Source organism: Sus scrofa, chromosome 15 (genome assembly GCF_054392235.1).
Source record: "Sus scrofa isolate SSC_HxYL_T2T_F1_AM1 chromosome 15, Sscrofa_HxYL_maternal_Yorkshire_Landrace_v2.0, whole genome shotgun sequence".
NCBI lineage: Eukaryota > Metazoa > Chordata > Mammalia > Artiodactyla > Suidae > Sus > Sus scrofa.
The window spans coordinates 88,687,467-88,701,884 of NC_139397.1; the positions used below are offsets into that span (position 1 = coordinate 88,687,467).

General features: G+C 36.3%; 1 long non-coding RNA gene across 8 annotated transcripts in view; it reads left to right on the forward strand.

Moving 5' to 3' along the window:
- The window catches only part of LOC102157921 (uncharacterized), a 103,340-nt gene that overhangs the window by 83,224 nt on the left and 5,698 nt on the right, over positions 1-14,418 (forward strand). For 4 of the 8 annotated variants that reach the window (XR_014829502.1, XR_014829500.1, XR_014829498.1 and 1 more), the window contains 2 exons: positions 11,492-11,808; positions 12,343-12,454. The exons of 3 other annotated variants lie outside the window; for them this stretch is intronic. This is a non-coding gene — a long non-coding RNA (uncharacterized LOC102157921). The remainder of the gene's footprint in view (positions 1-11,491; positions 11,809-12,342; positions 12,455-14,418) is intronic. One more of the 8 variants, XR_014829497.1, reaches the window with a different exon arrangement.

The window sequence follows — 14,418 nt, forward strand, 5'->3', positions numbered from 1 at the left end:
TTGGAATTTCTAAAACCCAGTCCACCAACAGCTCAACTGTTAGAGTTGAATAGATGGGCCAGTTTGGTCAAGAAGCAACAGTTTATTTCTTTGCTCAGTTCTGTCCCTAGAATGTTTATGTTGGAAAGGAAGTTAATGATCAGCTAATTAAACTCTCCTCAACCTACAACTGAGTAGACTGAGGCTTAGTGAAATAGAATTTGAGTGAGGTCATATTGACAGCAACAAAGCCTGAGCAGAGCCATTTTGGTTTTGACATTTTATTACCAAAGAATGTAATTTGGTTTTTTTAATTATTATTTTAGGCTTTAGGTTTTTAAAATCATTTAAGATAATCAAATTAAAACTCCCTTCTCAAACCACTATTTCTGATTCTTTGATCTTGGGAAAATCACTTACCTTCCTGGATTTAGAACTATATCATGAAAGGCTCTGATGAACATAAAAGTTAGTTATAATACAAATCATGAAGGAAAAGCAAGTACAACATCTATGGCTCAGGGGCAGAATTACCAGGAACAATCTTCAGGTCCCTTTGCAAGACTCAGTATTTAATTTTCTATGAATAATTTTGCATGCAAAACTTAAAGTTTCCTACCCTAAACTGTACAAACTTCAGACCCCACCTCCCAAATCTGAATTTGCCCTTTGGCAGCTCCTAAGGGATATTGGGAATGCTTGGAGTCATATTGATTTATGTTCAGTTTCTCTCTTTCTCTTACTACCTGGCTGACCTTGGAGGGTTTACTGAAGATTTGGTCCATCTATTTCCTCATCTATAAAAAAAAGATAATAGAAACCAATTTTCTAGAGTTGTTGCACAGCTTAAGCAGTAAGCTTAAGCTTAAGCAAGATGAGAAAATTCATTGGTTAGTGCCTATTCCAGAGTAAACTTGCAGTAAAGAGGATCTTGTATTACATAGGGAGGTAGGCTGATAACGGCGACAAAAATGTGGGCCTTAGAATCATATATAGCTCTGTTCAAATTCCCACTCTATATTTTAATACTTATTGTGTTTTCTTGGGCAACTTAGTCTTTGAGCCTTAGTTTTCTCATACTAAGAGGGAGGGGGTAATAATACCTAACCAATGGAGGTTTTTTTTTTGTCTTTTTGCTATTTCTTTGGGCCTCTCCCGCAGCATATGGAGGTTCCCAGGCTAGGGGTCGAATCGGAGCTGTGGCCACTGGCCTACACCAGTGCCATAGCAATGCAAGATCCAAGCCGCATCTGCAACCTACACCACAGCTCACAACAACGCCAGATCCTTAATCCACTGAGCAAGGGCAGGGGTCAAACTCGCAACCTCATGGTTCCTAGTCAGATTCGCTAACCACTGAGCCACAATGGGAACTCCCCAATGGAGTTGTTTAAGATTAAATGAGATGAGGTAAAGTGCTTATGAGGGTGATTGCTTTTGGCTGAAAGTAACATCAAGAACAAACTTTAAAACACCTTAAAACACAGACTTTAAAAACAAACTTATGGTTACCAAAGGGGAAAGATGGGAGTGAGGTTTAAATCAGGAGTTTGGGATTAATATATACACACCACTATATATAAAATAGGTAACCAACAAGGACCTACTGTATAGCACAGGGAAATCTACTCAATATTCTGTAATAACCTATATGGGAAAAGAATCAGGAAAACAATGGAGATATACATATGTATATAAAACTGAGTCACTTTTCTATATACCTAAAACTAACACAGTATTGTAAATCAACTATACTCCCATATAAAATAAAAAAAATTTTAAGGGAGTTCCCTTTGTGGCTCTGCACAAATAAACCCGACTAGTATCCATGAGGATGCAGGTTTGATCTCTGGCATGCTTAGTGGGTTAAGAATCCAGCATTGCTGGGAGTTCCCATTGTGGCGATAGTGGTTAACGAATCCAACTAGGAACCATGAGGTTGCAGGTTCGATCCCTGGCCTTGCTCTTTGGGTTAAGGATCTGGTGTTGCCATGAGCTGTGGTATAGGTCGCAGATGTGGCTAGGATCCTGTGTTGCTGTGGCTCTGGCGTAGGTAGGCAGCTACAGCTCCAATTAGACCCCAGCCTGGGAACCTCCATATGCTGCAGGAAGTGGCCCTAGAAAAGGCAAAAAGACAAAAAAAAAAAAAAAAAAGAGAATCCAGCATTGTTGTGAGCTGTGGTGCTGTGGTGTAGATTGCAGATACGGCTCAGATCCTGTGTTGCTGTGGCTGTGATATAGGCTGGCAGCCCAAGCTTCGATTTGACCCCTAGCCTGGGAATTTCCATATGCCACAGATGTGGCCCTAAAAAGTAAAAGCAAATAAAATAGCTTAAAATAGTGGCTTTTAATCTTTATAGCTATAGCCCACAATAGGAAATAGATATTACGTTGTTACTCAGTGTACAACTGCACATTATCACAGGACTAATGTGTTAATCAAATTTGATTATGTGTATGACCAAGCTTTATACAATATTCTAGAGTGGGAAAATAGAGTGGAAAATCTGAGTTCAGACTTTCCCAACAATACTCAAAAATAGCATCGGAATCCCACTATGAGACATGCTTATACTTTTCCTCAGTCCTCTATCATTTTAATTCACTTATTTTTTTATTGAAATTTACAATATTGTTTTAGCTTCAGGTGTACAATATAGCGATTTGATATTTTTATAGGTTGTACTCCATTTAAAGTCTATAAAATATTGGCTGTATTTCTTCTGCTATACTACATATTTTGAAGCTTATTTATTTTATATATAATATTTGTACCTCTTAATCCCCTTTTTGCCACTCTCACCTTCTCACTCTTCACTGGTAACTGCCATTTTGTTCCCTACATCTGTGAGTCTATTTCTATTCATTTGTTTTATACTTTAGATTCTATACATAAGTGATAACACAAAGTATTTGTCTTTCTCTTTCTGACTTAACTTCACTAAGCATAATATCCTCCAGGTCCATCTATGTTATTACAAATGGCACATACACATTGATGCAAATGGTACAATTTCATTCCTTTTCATGGCTGAGTAATGTGTGTGTGTGTGTGTGTGTGTGTGTGTGTGTGTGTGTGATGCATACCACTTCTTCTTTATCCATTCGTCTGTTGATATACCCTAGGTTGCTTCCATATCTTGGCTATTGTAAATAAGGCTGGTATGAACATGTCTTTTTGAATTAGCACTTTTGTTTTCTTTGGATATATGCCCAGGAGTGGGATTACTGAATCATATGGTAGTTCTATTTTTAATTTTCTGCAAAATCTCCATGTTGTTTTCTATAGTGGTTGCACAAATTTACATTTCCAGCAGTGATTTATTAGGGTTCCCTATCTCTACATCTTAAACCAGCATTTGTAATCTGTAGATTTTTTGATGATAGCCATTCTGACAGGTGTGAGGTGATATCTGATTGTGGTTTTGATTTACATTTCTCTCATTAACAATGTTGAGCATCTTTTCATGTATCTGTTGGCCATCTGTATATCTTCTTTGGAAAAATGTCTATTCAGGTCTTTTGCCAATTTTAATGGCTCTTCAAATATTTACTTGGATGAGCTCTTTTTTATTATTTAATGAATTTTATTACATTTATAAATGTACAACAATCATCACAACCCAATTTTTTAGCATTTCCATCCCAAACACTCAGTACATCTCCCAACCCCAGCTTATCTCATTTGGAAACCATAAGTTTTTCAAAGTTGTGAGTCAGTATCTCTTCTGCAAAGAAGTTCACTGTGTCCTTTTTTTAGATTTAGCATGTAAGTGATAGCATTTGATGTTGGTATCTCATTGTATAACTGACTTTACTTAGCATGATAATTTCTAGGTCTGTCCATGTTGCTGCAAATATCAATATTTCTTTCATTGTAATGCCTGAGTAATATTCCATTGTGTATATGTACCACATCTTCTTGATCCACTCCTCTGTTGATGGACATTTAGGTTGATTCCATGTCTTGGCTATTGCATATAGCGCTGCAATGAACACTGGAGTAAATGTATCTTTTCGAGTCATGGTTTTCTCCGGATAGATGCCCAGGAGTGGGATTGCTGGATCAAATGTTAATTCTATTTTTATTTTTTGAGGAATCTCCATACTGTTTTCCACAGTGGTTGCACCAATTTACATTCCCACCAACAGTGTAATAGGGTTCCATAATCTCCACAACCTCTCCAGCACTTATTGTTTATAGATGTTTTGATGATGGCCATTCTGGCCAGTTTAAGGTGGTATCTCATAGTGGTTTTGATTTGCATTTCTCTAATAATGAGTGATGTCAAATATCTTTTCATGTGTTTTTTGGCCATCTGTATGTCTTCTTTGGAGAATTGTCTGTTTAGATTTTCTGCCCATTTTTGATGGGGTTGTTTGGTTTTTTGGTATTGAGTAGCAGGAGGTATGTATAAATTTTGGAGATTAATCCCTTGTCAGTTGCTTCATTTGCAAATATTTTCGCCCACTATGTGGGTTGTCTTTTCGTTGTGTTTAGGGTTTCCTTTGCTGTGCATAAAATTTAAGTCCAATTTGTTTATTTTCGTTTTTATTGTCAATACTCTAAGAGGTGGATCTCAGAAGATGTTGCTGTCATTTACGTCAGAGTGTTTGGCCTATTTTCCTCTAAGAGTTTTATAGTGTCTGGTCTTATATCTAGGTCTTTAATCCATTTTGAGTTTATTTCTGTGTATGGTGTTAAGAAGTGATCTAATTTCATTCTTTTCCATGTGGCTGTCTAGTTTTCCCAGCACCACTTATTGAACAGGCTCTCTTTTCTCCATTGTATATTCTTGCCTCCCTTGTCAGATATTAGCTGGCTGTAGGTGGGTGGGTTTAATTCTGGGCTTTCTATCCTGTTCCACTGATCTATGTTTCTGTCTTTGTGCCAGTACCATACGGTTTTGATGACTGTTGCTTTGTAGTATAGTCGGAAGCCAAGGAGCCTGATTCCTCCAGCTCCATTTTCCTTTCTCAGGATGGCTTTGGCTATTCTGGGTCTTTTGTGCTTCCAAACAAACTCTAAAATATTTTGCTTGAGTTCTGTGAAAAATGTCCTTGGTAATTTGAGAGAAATTGCATTGAATCTGTAGATTGCCTTGGGTATTGTAGTCATTTTGATAATATTGACTCTTCCAGTCCAAGAGCATGGTATGTCTTTCCATCAGTTTGTGTCATCTTGGATTTCTTTCATCAGTGTCTTACAGTTTTCAGAGTACAGGTCTTTTGTCTCTTTAGGTAGGTTTACTTCTAGGTATTTTATTCTTTTGGATGTGATGGTAAACAGGATTGCTTTCCTAATGTCTCTTTCTGATCTTTCATTATTAGTATATAGAAATGCAGTCAATTTCTGTGTATTAATTTTGTATCCTGCGACTTTGCCAAATTCATGGATGAGCTCTAATTGTTTTCTGGTAGAGTCTTTAGGATTCTCTAGGTATAGTATCATGTCATCTGCAAACAGTGATAGTTTAACCTTTTCCTTTCCAATCTGGATTCCTCTTATTTCTTTTACTTCTCTGATTGCCATGGCCTAGGACAACCAAAACTATGTTGAAGAGTAGTGGGAAGGGCAAACATCCTTGTCCTGTTCCTGATCTCAGCAGGAATTCTTTCAGCTTCTCACCATTGAGAATGACATTGGCTCTGGGTTTGTCATATATGGCTTCCCTTATCTTGAGGTAGGTTCCCTCTATGCCCATTTTCTGAAGGGTTTTTATCAGAAATGAGTGGTGGATTTTTGTAAAAGGATTTTTCTGCGTCTATTGAAAGGATCATATGGTTTTTATTCTTCAGTTTGTTAATGTGGTGTATCACACTGATTGATTTGTGGATATTGAAGAATCCTTGCATCCCTGGGATAAATCCCACTTGATCATGATGTACAATCCTTTTAATGTATTGTTGGATTCAGTTTGCTTGTTGAGGATTTTTGCATCGATGTTCATCAGTGAAATTGGCCTGTAGTTTTCTTTTTTTGTGGTATCTTTGTCTGGTTTTGGTATCAGGGTGATGGTGGCCTCATAAAATGAGCTTGGGAGTATTCTTTCCTCTGCAATTTTTTGGAATAGTTTCAGAAGGAGAGGTGTTAGCTCTTCTCTGAATGTTTGATAGAGTTTGCCTGTGAAGCTATCTGGTCCTGGACTTTGGTTTGTTGGAAGATTTTAATCACAGTTTCTATTTCAGTACTTGTGATGGGTCCATTCATCTTTTCTATTTCATCTTGGTTTAGTCTTGGAAGATTGTGCTTTCCTAAGAATTTGTCCATGTTCTTCTAGGTTTTCCATTTTATTGGCATATACTTGCATGTAGTAGTCCCTTACAATCCTTTGTATTTCTGTGATGTCCATCGTAACTTCTCCTTTTTCATTTCTAATTTTATTCATTTGAGTCCTCTCTCTTTTTTTTCTTGATGAGTCTGGTTAAGGGTTTATCAATTTTGTTGATCTTATCAAAGAACCAGTTTTCAATTTCATTGATCTTTTCTATGGTTTTATTTGTTTCTATTTCATTGATTTCTGCCCTGATCTTTATGATTTCTTTCCTTCTGCTAACTTTAGGTCTTGTCTGTTCTTCTCTCTCGAGCTGCTTTAGATGTAAAGTTAGCTTGTTTATTTGAGCTTTTTCTTGTTTCCTGAGGTGGGCTTGTATTGCTATAAACTTTCCTCTTAGAACAGCTTTTGCTGCATCTCATAGGTTTTGGACTGTCATATCTTTGTTGTCATTTGCTTCTATGTATTTTTTAATTTCCTCTTTGATTTCTTCAGTGATCCATTGGTTATTTAGTAGCACGATGTTGTTTAGTCTCCATGGATTTGTGGTTTTTGCAGTTCTTTTCTTGTTGTTGATTTCCTGTTGTATAGCGTTGTGGTCAGAAAAGATGCTTGATAGGATTTCTATTTCTTAAAGTTACCAAGGCTTGATTTGTAGCCCAGGATGTGATCAATCTTAGAGAATGTTCCATGTGTACTTGAGAAGAATGTGTATTCTGTTGCTTTTGGATGGAATGTCCTATAAATATCTATTAAGTCCATCTGGTCTAATGCTTCATTTGGGACCTGTGTTTCCTTATTGATTTTTCTGTGTAGATGATCTGTCCATTGCTGTAAGTGGGGTGTTAAAGTCCTTCACTATTATTGTGTTATCGTTGATTTCTCCCTTTGAAGTTGCCTTATATTTTGTGGTGATCCTATGTTAGGCTCATTGATATTTAAAATTGTTATACCTTCTTCTTGGATTGATCCTTTGATCACTATGTAGTGTCCTTCCTTGTCTCTTAAAATATTCTTTAAGGTCTGTTTTATCTGTTATGAGTACTGCTACTCCAGCTTTCGTTTGATTCCTGTTTGCATGGAGTATTTTCTTCCATACTCTCACTTTCAATTTATGTGTGTCCCTAGAAGTGAAGTGGGTCTCTTGAAGACAGGATATGTATATATGGGTCTTGTTTTTGTCTCCATTCTGCCAGTCTATATCTTTTGGTTGGGGCATTTAGTCCATTAACATTTAAGGTAGTTATTGATATGTGTGTTCTTATTACCATTTTATTAAGTGTTTTGGATTTGTTTTTGTTGCTCTTTTTTCTTCTCTTCTTCTCTTGTTGTCTCCTCTTGTGGTTTGATGACTACCTTTAGTGTTGTATTTGAGTTGATTTTTCTTATTTGTTTGCGTACCAGTTGTAGATTTTTGGTTTGCAGTTGCCCTGAAATTTTGATATAGGAGTCTATATGTATATATGTATATGTGTGTGTGTATGTATATGTATATATGTATGTATATGTATGTGTGTGTGTGTGTGTGTGTGTGTATATATATATATATATATATATATATATATATATATATATATATGAGACTGCTTTAAGTTGTTGGTCTCTTAATTGCAAGTACATCTCCAGTGTCCTGCATTTGTTCCCTCCTCTTCTCACAATTTCTGATTTTGGTAGCATAATTGTGTATGGATGATTTCGTATCTTTATATATGCCTTTATTGGTGAGCCTTGTCATTTGCGGTATTTTTGTTTCTAGTTGCAGCCTTTTCTTTTCTGCCTAGAGAAGCTCCTTTAGCATTTGTTGTAAAGCTGGTTTAGTGTTGCTGAATTCTCTTAGCTTTTGCATATCTGTAAAGCTTTTGATTTCTTCTTCAGATCTAAATGAGAGCCTTGCTGGGTAAAATAATCTTGGTTGGAGGTTTTTTCCTTTCATCACATTAAGTATATCATGCCACTCCCTTCTGGCCTGCAGAGTTTCTGCTGAAAAATCTGCTGATAACCTTATCTGGGTTCCCTTGTTTGTCGTTTTTTTCTTTTGCCTAGCTGCTTTCAATACTTTCTCTGTCTTTAATTTTGGTCAGTTTGATGAATATGTTTCTCAGGGTGTTCCTCCTTGGGTTTATTTTATATGGTACTCGTTGTGCTTCCTGGATTTGAGTGAGTGGTTCCTTTCCCATGTTAGGGAACTTTTCAGCTATTATTTCTTCAAATATTTTTTCTGTCCCTTTCTCTCTCTCTTCTTCTTCTTGCACCCCTATAATATGGATGTTTGTGCCTTTATCATTGTCCCCGAATTGTCTGAGCCTCTCTTCATTTCTTTTCAATCTTTTTTCTCTTTTCTGTTCCACATCAGTGATTTTCACTAGTCTGTCCTCCACCTCACTTATTTGTTCTTCTGCCTCCTGTATTCTGCTGTTGGCTGCTTCTAATGAATTTTTTATTTCTGTTATTGTATTTTGCATCTCTTCTTGCTTACGTTTTATATCTTATCTATCTTTGCTCAGTGTTTCCTGTAAGTTATCCATCTTTGCCTCCAGTTTATTTCCAATGTCTTGCATTATCTTCATCATCATCAGTCTAAAGTCTTTCCCTGGAGGCTGAAAATCTTCTGATAACTTAGTTGTTTTTCTGGGGTTTTTTTCTTTCTCCCTCATCCGAGTTATAGGACTCTGTCTTCATTTTTGTAGGGTATTGATGTGGTCTCCTTTTTGCAGACAATAATTATACCTTCTCTTACTTCTGGTGTCTGCCCCCCCGTGGCTGAAGTTGGTATGGGGGCTTTCTGTAGGCTTCCTGATTGGAGGGACTGGTGCCTTCCCACTTGTAGGCTGGCTAATTCCTATCCCTCTGGTGGGTGGGGCTTTGTCTCTGGGTGAGATTAGAGGAGGCTGTGTGCCCGGGTGTTCTTTAGGCAACCTGTTCTTTAGGCAGCCTGTTTACAGATTTTCCCAAAATGGCCACCTCCAGAGAAACGCACACTGATTAACATTGCCAAGAGCTTTGCCTCCAATGCCCTTCTGACACAACAAGCCACATTTACCCCCTGTTTTCCCAGGAGATCCACCAAGAATTGCAGTTAGGTCCAATCCAGATTCCTATGGAGACTTTGCTTTGCCCTGGGACCCAGTGCACATGAAAGTCTGTGAGGCTCCATTTCCCCCAGTCCTGTGGAGCTCTGCGCACAAGCCCCACTGGCCTTCAATTCCAGATGCTCCAAGGGCTCTTTCTTCCAATGCCAGAACCCCAGGCATGGGCATTTCACATGATGCTCAGAACTCTCACTCCCATAGGTGAGTCTCTGTGATACAGTTACTTTCCAGTCTGTGGAGCTTCCTTCCCACCTGGGAGGTATGGGGTTGCTTATATTATGTAATCATCCCTCTTACCTCTTGATGTGGCCTCCTCTTCATTTTCTGGAGTAGGATATCTTTTCAAAAGTTTCCAGTCCATTTGGTTGAAGTTTGCTCAGCATTTGGTTGTAATTTTGTTGTTTTTAGTAGAGAAGTTGAGCTCCAGTCCTTCTATTTTGCCATCTTAATCCTGTTTTGGATGAGCTCTTTATATCTTGAATATTAACCCATTGTCAGTCATATCATTTGGAAATATTTTCTCTCATTCAGTTGGTTGTCTTTTCATTTTGTTGATAGTTTTCTTTGGTGTGCAAAAGGTCTTAAATTTAACTAAGTCCCATTTGTTTATTTTTGCTTCTATTTCCTTTGCCTTAAAAACAGATCCCCAAAATACTATTTCCATCAAAGATTGTTATATGTTTTCTTTTAGGAGTTTTATGGTATCTGGTCTTACATTTAAGTCTTTAATCCATTTTGAGTTTATTTTTGTATAAGAAAATTTTATTCTTCTACATGTAGCTGTCCAATTTTCCCAGTACCACTTATTGAAGAGACTCTTTTCCCTGTTGTAAATTCTTGCCTCCTTTGTTGTAGATTAATTGACCATAAATGTATGGGTTTATTTCTGAGCTCTCCATTCTGTCCCCTTGATCTATGTATCTGTTTTTGTGCCAATATCATACTGTTTCAATTAATTTAGCTTTACAGTGTAGTCTGAAATTAAGGAGTGTGATACCTCCAGTTTTACTCTTTTTCCTCATGTTTCTTTGGATATTTGGGGTCTTTTGAGGTTCCATATAAAATTTTAGGATGGTTTGTTCTTGATCTCTGAAAAATATCCTGGATATTTTGATAAAGATTGTATTCTATCTGTAGATTGCTTTGGGTAGTATGACTATTTTAACAATATTAATTCTTCCAGTCAGTGAACACAGGATATCTTTCAATTTCTTTGTATCATCTTCAATTTCTGTCACCAATGTTTATAGTTTTCAGAGCATAGGCCTTTCACTTCCTTGGTTATTCTTAGACATCTTATTCTTTTTCATGTGATTTTAAACTGGACTGTTTTCCTGCTTTCTCTTTCTGATATTTCATTGTAAGTGTATAGACAACAGATTTCTGTATGTCAGTCTTGTATCCTGCAACTTTACTTAATTCATTTACGAGTTCTAATAGTTTTTTTGTGGAGACTTTAGGATTTTATGTATAAAGTATCATATCATGTGCAAATAGTGATGGTTTTACTTCTTCCATTGCAATTCATATGCTTTTCGTTCCCTTGTCTAATATCTATTGCTAGGACTTGCAATATTATGTTGAATAAAAGTGGCACGAGTAGACATCCTTGTCTTGTTCCTAATCTTAGAGAAAATCTTTCAGCTTTTCACTGTGGAGTATTATGTTACTTGTGTGCTTGTCTTTTATGGCCTTTACTGTGTTGTTACCTTCCCACTACATTCATCTTATCAAAAGTTTTTATCATAAATGGATGTTGAACTTTGTCAAATGCTTTTTCTGCATCAATGGAAATGATCATATAATTTTAACCCTTTTTTAATATGGTATGTCATATTGACTGATTTACAGATGTTGCATTTTCCTTGTATCCTTGGGATAAATACAGCTTTACAATGGCATATGAGACTTTTCATGTGTTGTTGAATTCAGTTGGCTTACTATTTCTTTGAGGACTTTTGCATCTATGCTTATCAGGGATATTAACCTATAATTTTCTTTTTTGGTGGCATCCTTGTCTGGTTTTATCAGGGTAATTCTGGCATCATAAAATGTATTTGGAAGTGTTTCTCTCTCTTCCATTTTTTAGAAGAGTTTGAGAGGAAATTGGTATTAATCCTTTTTTTTTTTTTTTTTTTTTTTTTTTAGTGTTCGGTATAATTCCACTGTGAAGTTGTCTGGTACTGGAGTTTTGTTTGCTAGGAATTTTTTTAAATTAAAAATTCAATTTCATGACCACTCTGGATCTCACATCCTCCAATCAATGAGGTGACTTGCACCTTGGGCCTTGTATGTTCTTTCTTGTGTGCTACACATGAGTGACCTGTCCAAGGAAGAAACAAGCATGGGTTGCTGTGAAAATGACTGTGAAGACATGGCTGGAGCCCGCAAAGGGTAGTATGGGTTTTCTGGACTCTGTGTTTTTCTGATAAAGGAATCCCTGAGGACTAATCAGCTCTTGGCAGGTATGAAACCATGGCCCATGGATCCATAACATTCAGAAATGTGTCCATAGAGTCCTGTCAGTATGGGTGGGGTTTTTCAACATGTTCAGAAAACTGGTACCCATATGTAATGATGGAGAACTCTAGGAACTATAGTAACTTGTCTCAAGGGCCCATTCCATTTCTCACCAGCTGTAATTATATTATTGGAGCAAGGAAGGGAATTCAGGATGGTTTTGAAGGAAGAAATAAGAAGTTGGAGTACAGATTTGAATTCAAGTAATCAGTGATAGAAAAACATTTATACCTACAAACTATTCATCTCTTTCTGAATCAGAGAATTCATAGTGATGAGAAACCCTATGAAGATGAATAATGTGGGCAGGCCTTTAGTCATACCTCAAACCTTGCTCAACAGTGAAGAGTTCAATATTGCAGTGGACAGCCAGGACTCAAGGATGGTGTCCATCATACTGCTGAAGGAGAAGAAGCTCCTTCATGTCAAATTAGGGGAGCTGCCAAGCTGGATACTAATGTAATATCTTACCCTTAAAGTCATTGCAGGAGTGTTTCAAAGAAGTTACTACCAGAATTACAAGTATGTCAATATGAAGAAAAGGAATACTGCTGGCCTTTCTATGGTGTTGGCAGCTTACATGCATTTCAGGTACTACCCTTCTTGTAAGGAACTTAACTATGAGCAGCCTCTTAAACTGAAGAAGGCACACTCTGTACTCCTGACCGTGACCCTTGCCTGGCACCTGAGTCCTTTCATATTCTAATGGAAAATTAACACCCAATAAAAGATGACTAGTTAAAAAAAATTCTCTTAGCAACTGTATGTAATACAGTATTAACTATACTCACCACACTGTACATTATGTCCCCATGGCTAATTTATAATTGTAAATTTGTAGCTTTTGACCAATTTCACCCATTTTATCCACTGTCTCTAGCAATCAATCTATTCTCTGTATCAATGGCTTCAGTTTCATTTTTTTTTGTTTTTGATTTTTTTTTTTTTTTTTTTAGATTTCACATATAGGCGAGACTATACAGTATTGGTATTTGCCTTTCTCTATTTGACTTCACTTGTTACGGTGCCCTCAAAATCCATCTGTATTGTTATAGATGGCAGGATTTCCCTCTTTTTTTGTCTACTAGTATTTGATAGTATATATGCCACATTTTTTGGTCCATTCATCTCTTGAGGAACTCTCGTTGTTCCCATGTCTTTGCTATTGTGAATATTGCTCAAGATTTGATCCCTAGCCCGGGAACACCATATGCCATGGGATGGCAAAAAACAAACAAACAAAAATAGTAAAACCCCAAGAAACAAACAAAACAACAATAAACATGTCTTGATTTCACTGATCTTTCCTATTTTTTGGCTCTATATTATTTAATTTCTTTCTGAAATTATTTCCTCCTTTCTGATGACTTTGGGCTTTGTTTGTTCTTTTACTAATTAGTTTAGATGTTATGTTAGGTAATTTATTTGTAATTTTTCTGGTTTCTTGAGGTAGGCCTGCATCACTATAAAGTTCCCTCTTAGAACTTTTACTGCATCCCATAGATTTTGGAAAGTTATGTCTTTATTTTCACTTGTCTTGAGATATTTTCTGATTTCCTCTTTGATTTCTTCATTGACCCATCCGTTTTTTAGTAGCATGTTAATTTAGTCTTGATGTGTTTGGGTTTTTCCTATTTTTCTTCCTGTAATTGATTTCTAGTTTCATACCATTGAGGTCAGGGAAAAAATGCTTGACAGAATTTCTATCCTCTTAAATTTCTTGAAACTGTTTTTTTAGTCTAGGATGTGGTATATCATAAAGAACATTTCATATACACTGGGAAAGAATGTATTCTGTTGCTGGGAATATAATGTCCTATAAAATCCAGTTGGTTTAATGTATCATTTAAAACTATTTCCTTGTTGCTTTTCTGTTTGATCTATCCATTAATGTAAGTGGGGTATTAAAGTTCTCTACAATTATTGTATTGTTGTCAATTTCTCCCTTTATATCTGTTAATATTTTGTGTATTTAGGTTCTCCTATAATAGGTGTATATATGTTGACAAATGTTCTATCCCCCTCTTGTATTTATCCCTTGATTATTATTTAACACCCTTCTTTGTCTCGTTATAGAATATTTTCAATATCTATTTTGTCTGATATGAGTGTTGCTACCACATTTTCTTGTCATTTCCATTTGCATGAAATTTATTTTTTTATCTCCTCACTTTCAGTCTTTTTTGTCTTCAGCTCCGAAATGAATCTCTTGAGCAGTATGTACATGGATTTTTTTCTTTTAACCAATCAGCCAACCTATGTCTTTTAATTGGTGCATTTAGCCCATTGACATTTAAAATGATTATTGATAGGTGTGTACGTATTGCCATTTCATTAGTTGTTTTATGGTTTTTTTTTTTTAATAGTTCTCTGTTTTTTCTTTAGTTTCTTCCCTTGTGGTTTGATGATTTTTTTAAATGGTATGTTCGTGTTCCTTTTCTCTCTTGGTTTTGTGTACCTATTGTAGGTTTTTTATTTATAATTATCATAGGGTTCATATATGTTGACTTATAACTACATTTACTTGTTTAAAACTGGTAGTCTCTAAAGCTCAA